General features: G+C 42.5%; 1 protein-coding gene across 3 annotated transcripts in view; it reads left to right on the forward strand.

Moving 5' to 3' along the window:
• Positions 1–22,196, forward strand: part of KIF26B (kinesin family member 26B) — a 275,544-nt gene that overhangs the window by 217,417 nt on the left and 35,931 nt on the right. The window lies entirely within an intron of this gene.

The following is a 22,196-nucleotide window of genomic DNA, read 5'->3' on the forward strand; positions in this document are numbered from 1 at the left end:
TGAACAGAAGACCCTTTTCTAGTCCCATATTGCTAATTTATTTACTTATTTATTTCATAAAGTTTATATACCATTTGACTGTAAAGAAACCCTCAAAGCACCTTGGTTTAAGTACACCTCAGTTTGAGTATTTTCAGTTAAAGTATTCTGCGGACCTGTCTGAAATGGATTAATCCACTTTCCATTACTTTCAATGGGAAAGTTCGCTTCAGGTTAAGTACGCTTCAGGTTAAGTACGGACTTCCGGAACCAATTACACTCATACTCCGGGTTAAGTACGCTTCAGGTTGAGTGCTCTGCGGACCCGTCTGGAACAGTATGTAACACTAGTATGTTAATATTTATCATAATTTCTATTTATGATCTTGCTCACTATTCAAAATTGAACAGACTGTTTGGGATGAATGGGGTCTCATTCTATTATTTTTGTAGCATAATAAATAAAATCATTCCACACAAAATGTTGTGGTTTCACTAGCCCTTTGACGTTAAAAACAATACCTCTAGATAAGGCTTTTGATAATATCAGTTGAAATAACTCTGTAATATCTGCATGTCCCCCCCCCCCTTTGAGCCTGAAAAAAGGCAGGCTGAAAAAAAAATGTGCGTTGGGGGGGGGGCACACACACACCATTAGGCTAAACCTATCAGAACATTGATGTTGTTTAAATTGTAAACAGCTGTTTTTCTGGACAGGGAGAAAAGCAGCACCCAAAACGTCTTCCACTCCCCATGCTGGCATATCTCTTGTTGCTGTGATTCACAGCTGTTATTCTACACTTCTTCTGGGTTTCTGCAGACATACAGGTGCCAGAACACTTGTTCATGTTTGCATCTATCTCATGAAAAGAAACACAAAGCTTTCTCTCAGTGAGCTGTTACAGAATCTATTCCCAAAAGAAGCATTTGGCCTGCTCATATGGCTTGCTAGCCATCATATAGAAGCAGTCCCAAAGATATACTTTAGAGTGCACAGAGCTTGAGATACAGTGCCCAGTGTTGACTTCACTGAAGTCATAGGGAACCCGCAAAGTGCTTTTCATTAACTGGAGCCTATACACTCTTTGCACTGGTTCCCCGAGTGCACTTGTGGCCCCATGACAATGTCGCAAACATTTGTGCAGGGCCGTCTTAGGCATACCTGGCACTGTGGTGCGCCGGATCCCTCCAGCGCCCCCGCCCCGCCCCGTTTCCCGGCGTGGCAGGCACAGCACGGCTACCGCCTGGAGGGTCAGAGCTCTGCGCAACCCAGCCTGGCCATAGGGCCAGCCCTGGGCCAGGGGGCGCTGCCCACCCCCTGTTGTGATGCCCCTGCATGCGGCGGAGGCGGCCCCAGGCCTGCGAGCCTCCGGAGAGAGGCCTGAAACCGCTGAACAGCTGAGAGGCGTGCCTGGAGCGGCCTCCGCCGCACCTCTCAGCAGGCGCAGCGGCGCCCCTGGTGGCCTGGCAGCCTGGCGCCCCGCACCCCTGGACCCGGGCGTAGAGGCGGCCCTGCATTTGTGTCACCTTTTCTTTCTCCAAACCTTTACTGGGCATTACAGATATAGACCATCTTAAAACATCCATATACAATTTTTTAAAATATATATATACAAAGAAACAGCTATATAGCATATTTAGTATCAGAAATTTTCATTGGAGTGTCTTCCCACTAAGCTGTGCCATTTACCGCTATTGACAGAAACTCAGCCACCGTTGCAGTTACCTCCAGGTTAATATCAGACAGGTAGAATCTGATATTTTCATTGTGCCATGATGTTAAACTACCCAAAAAGGGGGAAAACACGTGTTTACGTAGCTGGCTGTACAGTGGACAATAGAAAAGAATATATGTTCTAGAGTGTCCGGCATTTTCAAATAACATCTATAATGTATCTCATTTCTAGGGATGTTTAAATATCTGCCCTTAACAAAAGCTGAGGGGAAAACGTTCAGTGTGGCTAACATAAAAGCCCTGCGTTGGGCTGGAATTATTAACTTTGATATATAGGTGATCCTGTTATCAGTTGTATTTAAACCATAGAACTTGGGGGAGCAGATTTTATTTACAGCTGACTTAATGTTTTGTTTTTCAATATCCCTTAATCTAATTTGGATATTGCAATAAATATATTGCTCACTAGAATTATACAATAATTCCAAATCAATACCAATAGATCTAATTTTGCTGTGTATGCGTTGGAGCCATCTGGATTTATAGGAGTCCTTAAGTAAATCGGAAAGCAGAATTGAAGGTTGGAATGAAAGTGGCAACACAGCCAGTATTTTATAGTGCTAGTCCACGCCCAATACAATATTCCATCATGTGTATACTGAATTCTGCACACATTCTCTCATACTTGATTGAATTTCGGAGCCTGAGGATATGTCTCAAGAAACTTGAGTGTGTCTTATCTAAATCACTATTATATGCTTGTATCCATATTGGGATCCCAAAAAATAGCTGGGAGATGTAAGTGGCCACTGTGAGGAAAAGGAGGCAAAGAGGTAGCAGGAAGAAGAAGAAGAAGAAGAAGAAGAAGAAGAAGAAGAAGAAGAAGAAGAAGAAGAAGAAGAAGAAGAAGAGTTTGGATTTGATATCCCGCTTTATCACTACCCGAAGGAGTCTCAAAGCGGCTAACATTCTCCTTTCCCCTCCTCCCCCACAACAAACACCCTGTGAGGTGGGTGGGGCTGAGAGACTTCAAAGAAGTGTGACTAGCCCAAGGTCACCCAGCAGCTGCATGTGGAGGAGCGGAGACGTGAACCCAGTTCCCCAGATTACGAGTCTACCACTCTTAACCACTACACCACACTGGCTCACCATGGGTGGTTAGGAGTTGAGCTTGGACCCCCAAGTCTGGGTGTGATTTGGAACATAGAGGTTCAAATTCAGAGGATTCACTTTTCCCGCGCACGTTCCAAATCAGTACAGTTGCCTCATTCATTGACATGAACAAGGAAGCCTGCTCTAGGTATAACTAATACAAACATTTACAGCATGAAGTTTTATCAATAAAGGGTCCATTGTTTCTACACCAAGCTCTTAAAAAAAAATCCCCACTAACTTCAAGAGAAGATAAAAAAAAATCGCAGTCTGTCATAACTAAGCTTTACAGAACTTAGTTAAGGCAGTAATGAGAAGATTTTTTTACTAAGATATGTGTGGAAATGATTGCTGCTGCTTTGTTTCTCTAAATGTGTTCTATTATCTGTGTCTGATTTCTAAGATGAATGTGTCTCTGCAGTCCTCAAATGAATACACATTTGCACAAATTCCAGATACTAGTTTATACAGCTTAGTGTTAAAAGAAAAGAAAAGAAAAGATGCTCGTTGCTAGGCAGCAATGGTGATAATTCATGGTAATGCTGTTTTGGAAATAATCGTTTTATACAGCATAATGACTTTTGGAATGCAAGAGATGCGTTTAGAAAAGTGTAAGAATTTATGAATCCTTCGCTAAATAGCATCAGTTTAAATTTATTCTAGTGCGTGAATTTTTATTCTGGAGATGCATTTGAATCCTTTTGCATTTTTTATCCCTAGTAGTACCTATCAACATGGTTTGGGACTACACTGGGGTGCATTTCTATAAGCAAACTATGGAGGATGGCAGGGATTTTTCATCTTGTGGTGCAATACTCTGTAAAAATGGATTGCAGCACAGAAGAGGTGGTGGACCTCAGGCCCAGGAGCCAGATGCGAGCTCTCCCTCTAGGTGAGAGGTACCTTCTCTTCATGTTCAGGCTAAATGGTTCAGGCTTAGAAAGTGGATGGATTTGCTTGCAGGCTCTTGGTTGGAACATTATTACACATAGGAAGGTGCCTAGAGATTCCATTCCAACAGAGTACATAGGAAGAATTGTATGTGCAGTGGCATTTTGTTTGAGTAACATATGATCCTATGATGCTTTGAAGTTCTGCCGAGTTAAAAATTATGTCAGACAGGAGATGTAGTTAAGGAAAAGAAATGAAAAGAGGGGAAACTGCTTTACTACTCTTGTGCTATCACCTGTGTGCTTGTAAAGAAGTTTGCCGGGTCACAGAATATGTGATGTTGTACCTGTCAGTGCACCAGAAGCACTTGGCTCTCCGCACAGCTGCTCCATATGATGAGCCACAGAACTGCAGTTTTGAGCATCTCCCTAGACAGTGTAGGATTCTCAGGCTTTTGAACGGCCCCACCTATCCACACTGACCATTGAGCCCTTCCAGGAAGAGACAGAAAATGCTTCTAACTTGGGCAGAGATTTTGTTTGCACAACAAGTGTTCTTCCTGGCTTTAGGACCTTTTGGTCCAAAGCATCCTTTGACTTTCTTGTTCTGCTGTGTCTCCTAATGTTGCTCCTCTGCTCTGATACTTGGTTTCAGTGGCAGAGGAAGGGGGATGTGGTGGGTGTGGGCCGCCCCGGGTGTCATCACTGAAGGGTGTGTGTGGCAAAACGACAAAAATACGAGTTTAAAAAATTAAAATTGGGCTCACAAAACTTTTTAGTTCAGTCAATAAATGTAATGAAACATGGCTGGCACTGGGTGCCACACCGCGAGGGCCGGCACTTACCACGGGGCCTGCAGCATGCTCGAGCCATGTGTCTCTCCTGGGAGTGACGTGGTGGTTTGAGTGCCTGCAGGCTCGGCGCTGCCTGAAACGGCAGCGTGGAGCTTTGGTCCGCCCACCACCTCTCCCTCAGCCACCCTACAGCTGAGGGGGAGGTTGCGGAGAGGCCCCACCCAGCTGCAGGACATGCTACGCCGCTATTTGGCTTGATCCCTTGACTCTAACCCCCTCGCACAGCACCTTGAGACCTGGCACCCTCCTCTCTGACTGCTTCCAAAAGCTCAGCCATGTGGCAAACAAGCTAGAGAATACATTGTGCCTTGCAAGGTTACTTTACAGTAACCTTGGAGAGTTACTTTGGTTAACTCTCCAAACTCTGCATTTGATATTCTTGGTAATGCTGAAATATTTGAACCAAACCTTCAGTTTATTTGTGTTAAGCAGCCATTTTTCTCTTTTCAGCGCCAGGAGAACGTTTCTAAAATAGTGTGTTCCCTTCTGGGTATGTCTGAATAGGAACGATGTTGACAAATTGGAAAGGATTCAAAGGAGAGAAATAAGCATGATTAAAGGTCTGAGGGGATTGATTGATTTATGAGCAATGAGTACAAGAACGAAAGCTTCCTTGCTTTGGAAAAAAAAAAGAATGACTAAACATATGTGAACAGTTTACAAGATTTTCAAGGGTATCAACACAGAGGACAGGGAATCATTATTTGTATGTCTGCAAGTGGAATCCATTTGGGATGAAGGAATAGAAACAAATGAAGCAAAGGGAAATAAACCGTCAACAGAGAATAAATGCACCTGAAAGTCGGCTTTAGAGATGCAGGATTTTGCATGTTATAGCCACAACAAATTATTCAATGCCCTGTTTCTAAACTTAGTCTCTTTTAGTAGTGTATGACCTAAAGGTAAGTTGAGGTTGATTAAATATACCTCAGATCTGTAGCATCTGCCCTGGATCAAACTACCTCAGAAGGTGCTAGACTCTCCCTCATTGGGTTTTTAAAAACGGATGTTGGATGGCCCTTGGTCAGGTATTCTGTAGCTGTGATTCCTGCACCCTCGGGGTGCCTTCCAACAGTACAATTACATGAGTCTGTGAAATATCTGGAAATTGCATTGGTAGAATATTTTGAACAGGGACAGGTTTTACTATAACCTACTGAGATGTTGCAAACAGAAACCTTTGATTGTTATTTTAAATGAAGCAATCTGCAGGGTTTGCCAGCTTTTCAACCCTGCCAGTCTATCCGCTGCTTGCTCTTCCCATTACTTCTGTCCATTCTCCTGGCACAAAAAGTATGTTTAAAGGAATGGACCTATTTTTCACTTGTCTATAGGTTGTTTAGATTATTTTTCATGGCTGTTTCTTTCTTAATTCGTTTATAGCCAATTTCTTAGAACATTCCATGATATAGTAGCCAAATCAAACCCATTAAACTGGAAACATTCTCACTCCCTTAATTTGCCCCCAGTGAGAAATTTATACCACTGGGGGTGTTTATATGGCGATTAACAGTGCTATAAGAAAGAAACTTCATTTGAAACTTGGCAAAGCTGCCTTTTATAATGCCTTATATGAGTCTCCTATGTAACCACTTTAGTCAAATCCTACGTTTATATTTCCCATCTGGAATAATTTCTCTACATGCTACATAATTCTTCAGTTGGGCAGGCATAACAATTACAGAACTCAAAAACTGTTCTTTCGAAAACAGGAATTACGTCTTAGGCACTTTAGTCATGTGCAGGAAACCCAATGGGCAGGCAGATAGCTGTTGATCACGGCGGTTTTCTGTGAAGTTTAATTTTCAGCACAAATGTCAGTATGTAAAGGGGAGTGACGTTCCTGCTAAACTACAAGCCACCTCCTGTCAAGAATCACTCTTCATGACAAACAACAATGGCTCCTTGTAAGCATGGTTGGTCATCTTGTTTGGCACTACAATCCCTTTTGTGCTCCATGTTTTTCAGTTGTATGTTTTATCACAATAATGATAAGCAAAAACATGCTTTACCCCCCCCCCCCAAATTCAGGAGCTGCATTAAGCATGTGGGCACAGAAACTTTCTGACCCCAAGACACCCTTGGGGCCAACCTAAAGGCAGGTCTCAAGAAAGGCACTTTCCCCTTTGAAGGCGCCTAAGGGTGTCCACCAAACCGTATCTACCTCATAGCTTCCTGTACCAACTGCCATGGTGGCCAATTAACCTATTTAATGACTACCACCCACTACAGTGGAACCTCGGTTTATGAACACCTCGGTTTACGAATTTTCGGTTTACGAACGCCGCGGACCCATCTGGAACGGATTAATTCACATTCCATTACTTTCAATGAGAAAGTTCGCTTCAGTTTATGAACGCTTCAGTTTATGAACAGACTTCCGGAACCAATTACACCCATGCTTCGGGTTAAGTACGCTTCAGGTTGAGTACTCCGCGGACCCGTCTGGAACAGATTAATCCACTTTCCATTACTTTCAATGGGAAAGTTTGCTTCAGTTTATGAACACTTCAGTTTATGAACATACTTCCGGAACCAATTGTGTTCATAAACCGAGGTACCACTGTATATACAGCCATCACATATCAGCACAGAGTAGGTGAAAACTTCTGACAGCAAAGCCAATCAGCTGACAAACAAAACATTCCTACTCTGTCCTCTAAACGCTAATCGGCCACTGCCTGCACTGCCAGTAGGATCGGAAGTGGCGGTAGCCCAATGAATGAAGAGGTTAGGAGAGGGGCAAAAAGGGCTTAAGTAGCCCACATCAGTCCCACCCTCTCCCTAGCATTGGTGCAGCATGTGACTGCGCATTGAAGCCTTTTGCAGACCTCCCTCATTCCCCTGAATGGCTGCAAAAGCCATTTGCCACCACAGTCGCCCGGAAGCAGCAGGCATGGGAAAGTGATAGCTTGCATAGGTGAATGTGCCATTACATAACAGGCAGATGTTTTATATCGACACAAATCATCTGCATGGCGGTTTTTAATGAAGTGTCCAGTCAAGTGTAGAGGAATCAAAATATGGAGGCACGTTTGTGTGAACTTGCTCTCTCTGTGCTGCTTAATGACATAAAATTGATGGTGGAAAATGCTAATTTACTTGTTTTGGTTTTTAAATTTTCTGTGGCATTTTTCTTTCCAAGGAAATTCAAAATAGCTAGTAGGACAGATAGTTAAAAATATGATCAAAGAATACTAACAAAAAGACCGCAGCACATTCTGTGTTCTGTATTTTATCAGCTGCATGAGTTGCATTGTCTTGATTTAATGTCACCTATCCATACTCCTTGATTTGTGCTAATTTGTCATAAATTTTCATTCCAATTGACACAATTAGGAGCTACTGTTCTTTGTGCCATTTACTTACAATGGCTGTGTTAAGTGATAAGGAGCACTACTTCGGTTTAACATACTACTCTCTTCACAACTCTGTTAGACAAGGAACATGGCCATTTTCTTGGCATCTCCCATATTATCGGCGTCCCAATGGTTTTTAACATTGCTCAATCTCTTATACCACATGGCATAAATCAAAGTTAGCCTTTTCACAGGAGGGCATGGAACAAACGGCAAAAGTTAGGCTTAATCTGACTGTCAGTGGTTACTGTAAAGACACTAGACCTTCTCGTTGTGTATTTGTTTAAAGTATAATTTGCTTATTTTTTAAAGTGATGCTGCCAAATTTGCTGTGGTTCAAGATTTGTTTGTCATGTGAATTTGTAATGCTTAGCCTTATCCCAAATCGAGTGCTATTTCCCTCTAAATTATTTTCCAGTAGGATTTAGCATAATCTAGGCCAAAAAAAAAGCCCTCCTTCCTGGCTCTTCTATTGTATCCTTTCTGGTTACCTGGTGGCTGTCTCAATAGCAGTTGTAGATAGAGAGGTACCTAAAGACATCCTGGGATATTCTTGCCCCAGAAATTCTGGGAGATGAAATTGTTCATGGTCCCCATCACCTAGGATGCTAACATTCCAGGCACCAGAGAAAGAGAAGTAGGGAGCTTTTCAAGCCTCAAATCTCTTATGCTGTAGACACTGCCATGCCTGGGAAGTGGTCAGTGATGTCATCTGGAGTGCAATAGGGTTTCCAAATATGAAATTGGGTTCCAGAACAACCAATTCCCCCCCCCAACCTTGAGGAAGGTCTGCACATCACTATCATTTTAAATAATACTGATTTAAATTCATATTTCAGTCTTTTAATCATCGCCCAGGATAGGAGGCATTCCTGGCTGTTTGGCAGGTTCTAAATTAAAAAAAAAACCAAGATCATGGCCACTGGTCCCATCACCTCCTGGCAAATAGAAGGGGAAGAAATGGAGGCAGTGAGAGATTTTACTTTCTTGGGCTCCTTGATCACTGCAGATGGTGACAGCAGTCACGAAATTAAAAGACGCCTGCTTCTTGGGAGAAAAGCAATGACAAACCTAGACAGCATCTTAAAAAGCAGAGACATCACCTTGCCGACAAAGGTCCGTATAGTTAAAGCTATGGTTTTCCCAGTAGTGATGTATGGAAGTGAGAGCTGGACCATAAAGAAGGCTGATCGCTGAAGAATTGATGCTTTTGAATTATGGTGCTGGAGGAGACTCTTGAGAGTCCCATGGACTGCTAGAAGATCAAACCTATCCATTCTTAAGGAAATCAGCCCTGAGTGCTCCCTGGAAGGACAGATCGTGAAGCTGAGGCTCCAATACTTTGGCCACCTCATGAGAAGAGAAGAATCCTTGGAAAAGACCCTGATGTTGGGAAAGATTGAGGGCACTAGGAGAAGGGGACGACAGAGGACAAGATGGTTGGACAGTGTTCTCGAAGCTACGAACATGAGTTTGACCAAACTGCGGGAGGCAGTGCAAGACAGGAGTGCCTGGCGTGCTATGGTCCATGGGGTCACGAAGAGTCGGACACGACTAAACGACTAAACAACAACAACAAAATTTTAGAATAAAATGAATGAAACCTAATTCCTGCCCCCAACCACACTTCTTCAGTCCCTGTCCATGTATTCCCATTAAGTTTGTTTTCAAACATGGCTATGGAGTCTTTTTAAAAGGAAAGTTGAGCTGCAGTAAAACCTGTCTCTCCCTTATCAGTCTCTACAGCCACAGCAGGCGCTGTAACTCTCCAATGGGTTGACTTTATCCCTGAAGGATCACTGTTCCATTGTCTCCCAAGACAGATGCCAAGAAGTTGCAGATTTATTTATATGTTGCCTTTCAGAACATGGATCAACCCAGTCCAGAAGATCTACTAATTAATAAGTGACAATTTTATGAAACCTCGAGAATGCTCTTTAATTTAGCTTTAATACCGTGTTTTCCCACTCTGTTCTTAAAGTATTTAACATCTAATAGGAAAGAAATGGAGAAGGTGATAATGCTGAAGCAGCAGTCTCTTGAGAACATTGTTTTCAGTATATGAAACGCTTTGTGGTTTATATAGTTCTACAATACACCCATCCATGCAAGGGTGAATCATGTATTGGAACCACATATTGAAATGATCTTAATTAAGGCTTTGTCTGGGATGTAATAGTCTTTGATGTAGTAGTTCTTTGAAATTCTGCTTGTAGCAAGTTTCAATTTTTGCTTTGTGCTTTTAGGTTTTTCTTTCTTTCAGGGAGTCACAGGGCACTTTGGATCTAGTAATTTGGTGGACTTGTTAGAAAGAAAATACTGCTGTCAAAGAGCTAACTAAATTCAAAAAATATGACTAAGAGAATCAATCACTCATCAGAACTCTGCAACCCATCCATTGGTCTTGCTTGTGACAACTGTTGACATCAGTTGAGGACTACAGTAACACCCACCTCAAATAATACTTTGTCTAGACACGTTGACAACTTGGGAAAATGAAGATCATGGCTGTTTTTGGTTCATCTTTCTTTTCCTTTGTTTTCAGTGTAGCTAGAGCCATTACTGGATTTCACACTAGTGAGGCAGTAGGATGGCTACTGTATAACCAATTAAGTGAGAAATGTCCAGATACGTCATTGTACTATGGTTCAAGAGGGAAAAGTCGTATTTAGCTGTATCCTGCTGTCACAAGAGCCTTCACATGCCAGTTTTATTATTACGGTGGTTCAAGAAAAGAGCACAATGGGTAGGGAAAGCAACTTCTCCATTCATCTTAGGGCCCTACAAATAATCAGAGTGAAATGACCACCTCAGCAGTGGATACTTGGGCTAGGTGGCAATGACTAGATGTTGGAAAATAGTAAAATGAGCTACACTCCCTAAGCTAGCTTGCTGTCTTCAGGTGTAGGTGTGATTGTGGATGCTATTGCAATACCATTGTGGTCAGCTGATACTCAGCTGTATGTGAGATTAGGGAAGCCCATTTGTCCTTTACCCCAAGCAACAGAAGGTTATGGGCAACCCCTGATTAATCACAGAATTGTAGAGCTGGAAGGGACTCCAACTCCAACCCCCTGCAATGGAATCTCAGCTAAAGCATCCATGACAGATGACTATCCTTCCTTGGAGGTTTTTAAGCAGAGGATGGAGAGTCTGCAACCTCCCAAGGGAGTCCATTCCACTGTTGTATAGCTCTTATTGGCAGAATTTTCTTCCTGATGTTTAGTCGGAATCTCCTTTCTTGGAACTTTTCATTGGATTGAGTCCTACCCTCCAGAGCAGGAAGAAACAAGCTTGCTCCATCTTCCATAAGACAGCCCTTTATATATTTGAAGATGGCTATCACATCTCCTCTTAGTTTCCTCCCTACAAAGCTAAACATACCCAACTCCCTCAACCATTCCTCATAAGGCTTGGTTTGCAGACCCTTGATCATCTTGGTCACCCTCCTCTGCATACATTGCAGCTTGTGGCACCCAGAACTGGACACAGTATTCCAGGTGTGGTCTGACCAAGGCAGAATAGAGTGGTACTATTACTTCCTTTTATCTGGACACTACACTTCTACCACTTTTTGGTGAAATACGGCTACCATATGCCACTCCCTCCTCTGGAGAGTGGCAGGCATAGTTCTGTACACTGTACCTGCCAAAGCCACCTCAGAGTGTTCTGAGGTCTGCAACTGCTTTTGTTGCTCCTCTGGCCCTGAATTGGAAACTAGATTGCTGGCAGGGTAGAAGATTTGGGCCTCTAATCTGGGCATATTTCTTCAAGTATCTGCATTTGTAGGTGGTACCCAATTATTTCCCCTTTGTTAGAGCATAAAATAGATAAAAATTCAGGTCTCGGCCTGGAAAGGTGGAGGATGTTTTTCATTTGACAGTCTTAAACCCTAAGTAGTATTGCATAAATAAAACTAGCTGAACTCTTTACATTTTTAGAAATCAGCCTTGCTGCAGTCTGCGGGAGAGTTTCTCCTGCAAGTTCCAAAGATCTCAGAAGCCCCACTGAGCCAGTGTGGCGCAGTGGTTAAGAGCGGTAGACTCGTAATCTGGGGGACCGGGTATGTGTCTCTGCTCCTCCACATGCAGCTGCTGGGTGACCTTGGGCTAGTCACACTTCTTTGAAGTCTCTCAGCCTCACTCACCTCACAGAGTGTTTGTTGTGGGGGAGGAAGGGAAAGGAGAATGTTAGCCGCTTTGAGACTCCTTAGGGCAGCGATAAAGCGGGATATCAAATCCAAACTCCTCCTCCCCCTCCTCCTCCTCCTCCCCCTCCCCCTCCTCCTCCCCCTCCTCCTCCTCCTCCACTTCTTCTTCTTCTTCTTCTTCTTCTTCTTCTTCTTCTTCTTCTTCTTCTTCTTCTTCTTCTTCTTCTTCTTCTTCTTCTTCTCTACAACTTGGAGCACAGCCTTTAGTATGGCTGCCCCAGTTATGTGAATAGGATTTCTGTCAAGGTACAATAAGTGCCTGGTATCTACACTTTCTGGAAACAATTGAAGACATTATTGTTCTGACAGGCTTTCCCAGGTGGAAAAATGGGTCTTTACCACAAGTGTCTACCACAAGTGGCTTTAGCTTAGTTTTAAATCTATTTGCTGTTTTTGTATTCCTAAACTGTTTTTAATTATATTTGTTGTACATTGCCTTGCAACAGTTGTTTAGAATGCAGCTAATAAATCATTGATGGTGATAATGATAGTTTACAGAAGGAGTGGGTGATGACCTCATCACTATCAACATTCAAAAGGGTAAAACCATCACTGACAGCAGTGGAGCCAGAATTGGGGGTGTTCCTTCCATGTGACTTTGGCATGATATAAAGAGACGTTACCCGCCATGTGCTTCCACTAGTTTCTGTGAGGTTACAAAGGATAAAAATCAGGGGATTAAATTGTTTCTCTTGTGTGTGATCATAAACCCACTTAAAGTGATTAAGTAGATGCTGTCAAAAGGAGCTGTTGTTGTACACTGTTGCAAGAGGCATGCACCACATGGGAAAAATAAGTAAACCTGAACTATTGGAAGATGTTAGCAAAGCCATCATGTATTATACTCTCCAAACAGTCATTTAGGTATTGATTTTATTTATTTAGTGTTCATTGGACAACTTGCTATCTTTCAGAATTAATTGGATATAAAGCTAAAGGAATGCTGAGCGTACCAGCACAATTGGACTGCACAACAGTCTCAGGAAATCAGTGTACAACTTAACACACGTGTTACGACTTGTCAGTGGTGAGATGTAATTATGTGGAGGTAATGATTCCCCTGCAACTTACTGTTAAACAAACATCTATAAAGCAGTTCACTTGATCTCATTCTCTGATCATCAGGGATAGGCCTGCCTAGGGCAACTACCTTTCTGTAAATATATATCCCTGAAGCTCTTACATGACTTGAATAGTAGAACTAGTGCAAGAATAGAATCTTAATGCTTGGTATACTTTGGATTCTCAGTTGCTGGAGACAAAGAACAGGACACAGTACCCCCCTTTTCCCCCCATCCATGCCCCACTACTGTCCCACAGGTAGAGAAGGCAAGTGGCAGTGGCTGCTCCAAGCTACCCCTCCCCACCTGCACACCCAATTGTGTTGGGTGGCCTAGTGATTGCATCAGCAGAAAGAGCAGTGATAATCACTCATATGCCCTCTTCTGGCTGGCAGTGACAGCTATGCTTTCTGCTGCTACTGATTGCATGCCCTCTTGTTCGCTGAACTGATAGAGTGGGAAGAGTGCCAGAAATTTACCCTGTGTTTCTTAAAAACAACAACCCGAAAACTACTCATCAATTAATGAGAAAAGAAATTGCATTCCAAAATTATCAAAAATTGGTTGATAATTGGTTGGATGCTGAGCTTACTTTACCTAACTTGAGACAGCAGGCGTTCTCAAGTGTCCTTTGTATTATTTTGCCAACCAGCCCTTTGGTGGGCTGCACTCTGCAGTCTTCCCAGAAAACCCTATGGCATTCACAACTGGGCTTTCCTGTGAGACAAGAAAGCAGGGGCGATGCTAACTGTGCACCTGCGAGCTGGTCATTTTTGGCTTTTAAGTGAAGTCTTTTTATTTTAATAGACATCAGTGTTCAAAGGTTTTTCCCCATAAGGCTCAAGGAAGGACTCCTCTTAAAAACAAAACCAGAGAGTGTGTCAATCTCAGACATTTGGTATCCAGCCTCCCTATGCCTCAATTAAAGCTGCAGGGGAGGCACTGTGAGGTAGCTCTTTGTGTCCTGAACCCCAACATACCTGGAGACCCATCCCACTGGTGTATACAGTTCCAAGGGCAAATGCTAGCAAGTAGTCCAGCAATCTCACAGGTCAGGAAACACAGTCCAGGTTGAGTACAGCAAGCCAAGTCCATAGTCCAACAATCAAGCCAGGTTCCCACCTCTGCAGCCTATCCAGGGTCAGGGAACCTGGAGTTCAATCCTGAAAAGCACAGTTGACATCCTATGCCCTTTTAAAATGTGTTTGGGGGGTGTTATTGGGTTGCTTTAATTTTGATTATGTACTTCATGGTTTTATATTCTGATTTTATCCTGTGAACTGCCCTGACACTTGCGGGCACAGGGCAGTATATAAATTCAATAAATAAATAAAATAAATAAATTGTGCTACTCCCAGGACACCCAAGCCAGGGTCCCTCAACATGGGAAGTTGAGCAGATACAACACCTCAACTCTGCTTCCTTTTAATCCATTGAATCTTGATTGCAGCATCTGGGCTTGATGAGGCAGGTGACACTCACCTGTCCTGAGCCTAATCCAGCTGAGGAATCACACCCCTCCTCCCAGAACTAGTGAGCCCCACCTGGCCAGCTTAGAAGCTGAGCTATGGGCCCTTGCCTGCCTCAGACTCCTAGAGTGTACCTCCCTCTGCTCCCTATGCCTCAGAGCCTGCCATGCTTGTGGAGACGGGGGCTCTTCTGGCTCTGGTAACGGATCCTGCTCCTCTGGTTCCTGTGCACTGACTCCTATCCCCTCACCATCTTCTGTTGCCCCGTGAGTACTTTCTTTGCCCCCAACCTCTCCTTCTCCATTCCCAGTTTGCCCTGATGTGTACCAGTCATGGCTACACCCTTCTTCGGCGTCCTCTTCCTGCTCCCTGTCATCTTCTCGGGGCACTTCTGAAGAAATTGAAAAGTGCCCCGAGAAGAAGGCAGAAAAATAGAAGCCCATTTTGCAGGGGAAGTAATCTTCTGAGAAGCTAGAGGGCAGGCTTCAGTATGGCACTAGCACAAACCTCCCAGGACAGTACTGTTGAGTGAATGTTGGCTGTTGGTCTGACCCACACTGGTTGCTCGTTCTTTGCTTGTCCACTTGAGCAGGTAATCAATCAGTGGCAGAAGCAAATAATGCAATTGACTCTGTGTTCTGTGCAGACAGGGAGGGGACTCGATCCTAGAGAGAGAGGACAGGTAGTGGTAGCACCTGCTGTTTTCCCCCCTAAGAGGACCAAATAATATATTCTTAAGGCACACAATACAGTTCGAATTCTGGAGCTAATGGGATCCGACTTTGAGAAACATCCGGATGAGAGACAAACTAGGAACCATATGTAAGCTACCATGTTTTTCTTGGAGGAGGAATGGTATATAAATGTGACAAATATACCTTTTATTTCATATAGAAATGAAAATTCAAAAAACAAGTATACCTTTCTGTACTAGTTGATGGTAGCTTTCACCAACTTGCTGAGTGTATAGGCTTTCTTGGGCATCTACCACGCCGCAGTTGGAAACAGATGAACTTTTGATCTGAACAGCAAGGCATGTTTTAATACTTTCTAATCCACTCTTGATATAATCTTTTGCAATCTGTTGACACTGCACTCCTGGAACATTAGATTCACTATAAGCTTCTTGAACTCTTATGGCTTGCTCAGGTAAAAATTTAAGAGAGTGGCAATTTTGTTGCCGAATGCCTTTTGGGAATTCCTTCGCCTAGTTTTCAAAAGTTACAGAGTACTGTAATCTTTGGAACTTCAATGCCACACATCTTATGAAAGTATCATAGTAAGTGAAGAAAAATTAGTTGCCTTTTAAGGAGAATGAAATTCTGAAAACATGCAAAATTGACACACAGTATTTCTATACTTAAATTGTTTCACAAAGATGAAGGTAAATGTAGTTGGAACTACTCAAAAGCAGGGTACCAAGAGTTTCATGGCAAATGATATATATGTGTTGCAAATTAGTTTTAGAATTGAGGGATGAATACAGATGGTAGAAGTAGATCTTTATTCACACCAGTTTCATTAAAGTGAATAGCAGAAATGGACTGGTTTGCTGGAAAAAAATTAAGTTTGGATAGCCCCAAATATGCTGTTCTCTTTGGAGAACATCTGGAATACATCTGGAACACAAGTGATAACTATATTAAAAAATAATTGAAGGATTTTGATATAGCTAGCCAAGTTCTAATGGCCAGTGGGTATGAAAACTGTCCATTAGAAGCTGACTTAATTTGCTTGACATGTTGCCTGGCATTGGTACACAGAGAGAATTTTCTTGACACTAAGGCAAATCTTTTTAAAATAAAATTAAGACTAAAAATGACATAGGAAACTTCCTGATTTGTGTGCTGAGCCACAGCACATGAAAGGCTCACTACATGCAGACAGTTGCCATGGAGAGTGATTTCAAGCAGGCTTCATGTGGCAGCCATTTTGTGTGTGGTGGCTCAGGGTATATACAAAGCCTGTTCCAGGTGAAAATAATAGAAGTCCATTAAGTTTCCAGGTATATTCTTAACTTATATATTCCTGGTAAGTTCCCTAATTATCAAATGAAACGCTTCTGCTTTTCAGATTCCACCCCCTCCCCAAAGAATGGGAATGTTTCAGATAAGAATCTCCACATTATTTACTTCTATTCAGATGAGGTTATTTTTTATGTACAATCTGATTTTCTGAGAAAGTTGAGTGACCTCAGTTTTTGTAATGAACTCCAGATACAGATACTTGAGGGTGTTGCTTGATCTGAATTCTTAAGCAAGCCAACCTGATTTGTACTTCCCAGACAAGGATCAGTAATTATTTTCGCACTTAGTAGTGAATTTTGCAGTGCAGTTCTTTGATCGGAACTGCACATGATAATGTACCTTGCACATTAAAACGCATACAGAAATTCCTTGTAGGATAAATTGCATTTTTGTATGCACTCTCTTCTTTTAAAAAGTGAAAAAATACATTTGAAAATAATGTCAATAAATGTTCATGTTTGTATTTTTAATTACTCATTGATGCAGACACAAAACTGAATTACCTTATGAGCGAGCATGCGCAAAACTGACACTGACCAGAAACAGCCTGATCTGTTTATCCCTAGATTTCCCCTAAATTTTAAGTTGGTATACAAAGTGATGTTTTGTGGTTAATGGAGGTGAGAGACTGTTTGGACTTGACCCCCTTGGTGTTGTCTTCCATGTGACATACAGAGCTATGGGTCACCACAGATCAAAAAGCTTTGGAATATGTTTTTCCTCCTCTTTTATTTTTCCGTAAAAGACTACACTTGCCAGTTGTGATGTTGAGAATTGATTAATTGTATTCATGAGTTAATTAGGGATAACAGAAAATGTTTAAGGGCTTCCTGTTAGTGACTTTGGTATTCTTACCACATATAATGGAATGTTTTGGGGCTATTGTAAAATCATGCTTTTATTTGAAGGAATAAGTTGTATGAACATGTATAGGCAAGAAAAAATGTTTAATTCGTAGCACAGAAATACTTCTGCTTTTCCTTACTGCTGGGCTATGGTCTGAAAGCACCAGGATGCTGGCACGCAAAGGTTTTCTCCATCAGATGCCAGCGATCCTACCGAGTGACCTTCCCAGCTTCCTGGAGAGTTGCTCTATTTATACTGGTTGCAATTCCAATCCGAGTGGTTTGTGAAATTGAACAGCAGTCAATTTATTCTCAGGTACCACTTCATTTGGAATTGCAATTAGGATAACAAGATCAGTTCTCTAGTGCAGGAAATTGGGAAGGTCACGCTACAAGATGGTTGGCATCTTGATGGGGGCCCCTGCTACTTCAGATCGAGGGAATCTCACCCAACTCATCTAATTATGAAACCTTCTCAAAAGTTCATTAATATGCATGACTCAATCACCAATATTTGATGTTAATTTCACTTGAGGAAATAACCCTGATATTCCACGTCTGAGTTGTAATGATTCACAGCAGGGGAGTCCCGGGGGGGGGGGGAGTTGTATTCTCCTGAACAGAGAGACTAGACAGTATTGAGACACGTTGTCCAGTATATGCTGTGTCAGTAAGGTCACAAGATATTGGCAGCATTTTTGCTGTCAGATATGAGGCCATCTGCAGAGTTTCCATGGGCTGCATTCACACAATGCTTTAGTCCATTTCCCCTACATTTCCCTAACTTAATCCCAGTGCTATATGTGAGCTTTTACACCGTGTAAAAGCCACTTCCAGAAAACTAATGGAATAAAACACATTTTTAGCGCTCATTTCCATGTTACCTGATTCCAGAAAAAAAATCTACTTGCAGTCTCCTTAACCCAGAAAATTGTGAGAGTAAAGTGATGAAATTTGGGTTGGCAGGGGGAGGCAGAAGCATGCATATGTGGAAATGATAAGAGAGGAGTGATGGTTTCCAATGGCACCTGTTGTTGAGCAACACACCCACAGGTGTGAATGAACTTTAGCATCAACCTTTCCCTTTTCTCCTGCCATTTCTGCCTAATGAAAATTGGGCAGAGAATATAGCTGCCAAGTCTCCTGCTGAAAAATGCGGGATCAGCAGCGGCGTGGCACCGGAAGTCACTTCTACGCATGTCTGGACATGCATAGAAGCAACTTCCAGTGCCGGCGCTGCCCGATTTCTGGTGCCCATACATGGGTAGCGCAGCACCGGAAGTCGCTTCTACGCACGTCCGGACATGCGTAGAAGCAACTTCCGGTGCTGCTCTGCCAGATTTCTGGTGCCCAGGCATGGGCGGAGCGGCACCAGAAGTCACTTCTACGCATGTCCAGACATGCATAGAAGCGACTTCCGGTGCCGCGCTACCCATGTCTGGGCACCGGAAATCGGGCGGCACCAGGACCCAAAATGGAGCCTCCCTGGCAGGTAGGAAATCCGGGGGATTTACGGGATTTTTTCCAATCCGGGCTGCCAGTGGGAAATGGTTTAAAATACGGGGGTTTCCCCGCGAAAAACGGGAGAGTTGGCAGCTATGGCAGAGACTACGAATTGTTTTGGACAATATGAATGAGAGTTGGCAGAGGAAGTGTGTGCATGTCACACATCCTTTGTGCACTTTCTGTGTAACATTTGAAGTTTCACTTTGGGGAGAAATATGATCAGTAGCTCTGTGTGTGGGAGCTAACATATCTCATCAAGGAGATGAATGGGTACCCTCTTTGGATAATATACAGGAAGCATCAATTTACAAATACTGTAAAGACACGCAAGTCGCTTGGAGATTCTTTGTGTTTCATTGTTAGCATGTGAAGTTGCTCTGTGCTTCATCTGTGAATGCAGCTGGTACCAAATAAATGTTCCAGTGGCTTACAACCAGCCATTTATTGCCATACATACTGTGCTGCTAAAGTCAATGAATTTTAACAAGCATTATCGAGTAATGTCAAGACTGATTGAGTTTGGAAGAGGTTCCTGTGTTGCCTCCTAAAGAATGCTATAGTGATTCCAGCTCCTTTGGGTAATCAGATCACAATTAATAACAGGGAAGGACATTTATTTTTGATGACAATATGTTATGTTTATACATGCATTCATCGATTATGGAGACAATGCCAGGATCCGAGTCTTTCTTCAAAATAAAGGCAAGAAATATTTTTTTAAAAATTAAGACCCTTGCCTTTGTGTGTGTGCCATGAGTTGTTGGCTGTATTTAATTATAAAAGGAACTGCTATGTATACACATATTTAAGAAGGGGTGAAATATTGGACATTCTAAGAATTCCTGATTTTGGTACTATGCAAATTTTAAAAAATGTAATCAGTCAGAAAGGTACACCCACAAATGTATGCTCAGCAGTAATTCACTTGACCAGCTGAAGTGATAACTATCGTATAGCAGGAGTATCACCTGATGTCTAGCTCTTTATAGATACATTAGAAATTCCAAACATAGCAGCTGCTTTATGATAGCCTTACTACATGAAAGCTATCATGTGATTTGCATAAGTCTGAGGAAATTTGCCTTCCAGTTGCATTAATATGACATGGCAACTGTGCTTCATTGCTCTTAGAAGCAATCTCTAACATTCTTGTTCCAAACAATGGTCAGGCATCAGTTGGAGAAAAGGAAACTTTCATTTTCCTCCTGGGGTTTTCTTTTTTGTAATTGCCCAGTGCCTGTGCTACCCTGTTTGCACAGGAGCTGATGTTTGTGCCATGAATGAAACATGCAAAGAAGGACAGCTGTTAAAATGTCTCCATGGTTGACCTGCCAGAGGTTTGCGGGTGCCTCTCCTTACTCCTGTTTGTGGAGACTCAAGTGCTTCCCTTTATTTTGGCCGCTCATGCACTCGACAGACTCCCCACTCCCCCACCCCTAAAAACTGTTTGGTTTCTCTGACTCCTCCCATGGTGCTTCTGTGACATGGGATTTATAGTGAAGGGAGAATCTAAACTCCTGGGGAATCTCCACATAGGATCTACCAGCTCAGAAAGTTCAGGAAGTTGCTCCTAAGGAGATACCAGCTTATGTAGGAGGCCACATTCTGCCTTGCAGACTGTACAGCTGCACTGACCCTGCACTGTCTGAATGTGACTTTTGCTTTCTAAATGCTTGTCCTAGCAATTCAGTTTGCAAGTCACTGAAACTGTGGCAGGCCCACAGTTCAGGCCTGGTCCTTTCTGCCTGTTGTTACTCTGCTTCTAATTCCCTATTCCCTCTCTCTTCCCTGAGAGCCAGTGTGGTGTAGTGGTTAAGAGCGGTAGACTCGTAATCTGGGGAACCGGGTTCGCGTCTCCGCTCCTCCACATGCAGCTGCTGGGTGACCTTGGGCTAGTCACACTTCTTTGAAGTCTCTCAGCCCCACTCACCTCACAGAGTGTTTGTTGTGGGGGAGGAAGGGAAAGGAGAATGTTAGCCGCTTTGAGACTCCTTCGGGTAGTGATAAAGCGGGATATCAAATCCAAACTCTTCTTCAAACTCTTCTTCTATATGGATTGTTGGTTGTGAGCATATTCTGATAATTATGAGTACAAAATGACTCATGTATGTCATTTATTTGTGAATATTGCAGTGCCTGGTGTGCAAGCACAATTACTCTAGTCATCTGTTGTCTGTAGTGTATAAACATCAGCACTATTTTAAAGATCCACCCGCAGTCAGCAGTATTTTAGCAGTCTGAATCTCGTCTCTGACATAAGCATCTGGATCCTAATTAGCTTTCAGTTTAACTGAGATTTCTTCTGTTATGATTAAATTTATTACAGGCTGCCCTCAATACAGTATAGAGATGTACAATATAATCTGTTTCTTTGCATTTTATCCTTATTTTTGTTGTTTTCTGGTAGTGCCTGTGAGATGGTTAAACAAGTAGAACATATAGGATCCACCTACTGGTGGCCTGGATGATTAAGTGATAGAACATAAGTAGCTTTTTTTAAATTGTATTTTAGCAGTGATGTTCACAGATACAGAAACTGCTCATCCTTCCAATGATGTGCCAAAGGCACAAGTTAGTTTCAAAGGACAGACAAAATGATAGATGAAGAGATTCATTGGTATCTGCTCTGAGGACTCTTGCTACAATCAGAGCTGGTGGAAAAAAATCATTTTGGTTAAACAAGTTTCACTGATAAAATCAGAGCTGAATTGTAAAAATGATAAAGAACAGCTGATCCCATAGCATAATAAAAAGTAAAATTTTGCAAATTATAAAGTACCTAGTTAAAGGTAAAGGGACCTCTGACCATTAGGTCCAGTCATGACCGACTCTGGGGTTGCAGCGCTCATCTCGCATTATTGGCCGAGGGAGCCGGCATATAGCTTCCAGGTCATGTGGCCAGCATGACAAAGGTTCTGGTGAACCAGAGCAGCACACAGAAACACTGTTTACCTTCCTGCTGTAGCGGTACCTATTTATCTACTTGCACTTTGACGTGCTTTCGAACTGCTAGGTTGGCAGGGGTACCTTAGGCTAATCTTACATAATGAAATGTTGAACAAGCAAAGCAGGGAACCCCCTTTTTGGTGGGATAGGAATAAAATCATACTCAAAAACATAATTTAAAACAGAACTGAAGATCCATGAATCTACCAGTAATATGTGTGAA

This window comes from Zootoca vivipara, chromosome 3 (genome assembly GCF_965207765.1).
Source record: "Zootoca vivipara chromosome 3, rZooViv2.hap1.1, whole genome shotgun sequence".
NCBI classification, from domain to species: Eukaryota; Metazoa; Chordata; class Lepidosauria; order Squamata; family Lacertidae; genus Zootoca; species Zootoca vivipara.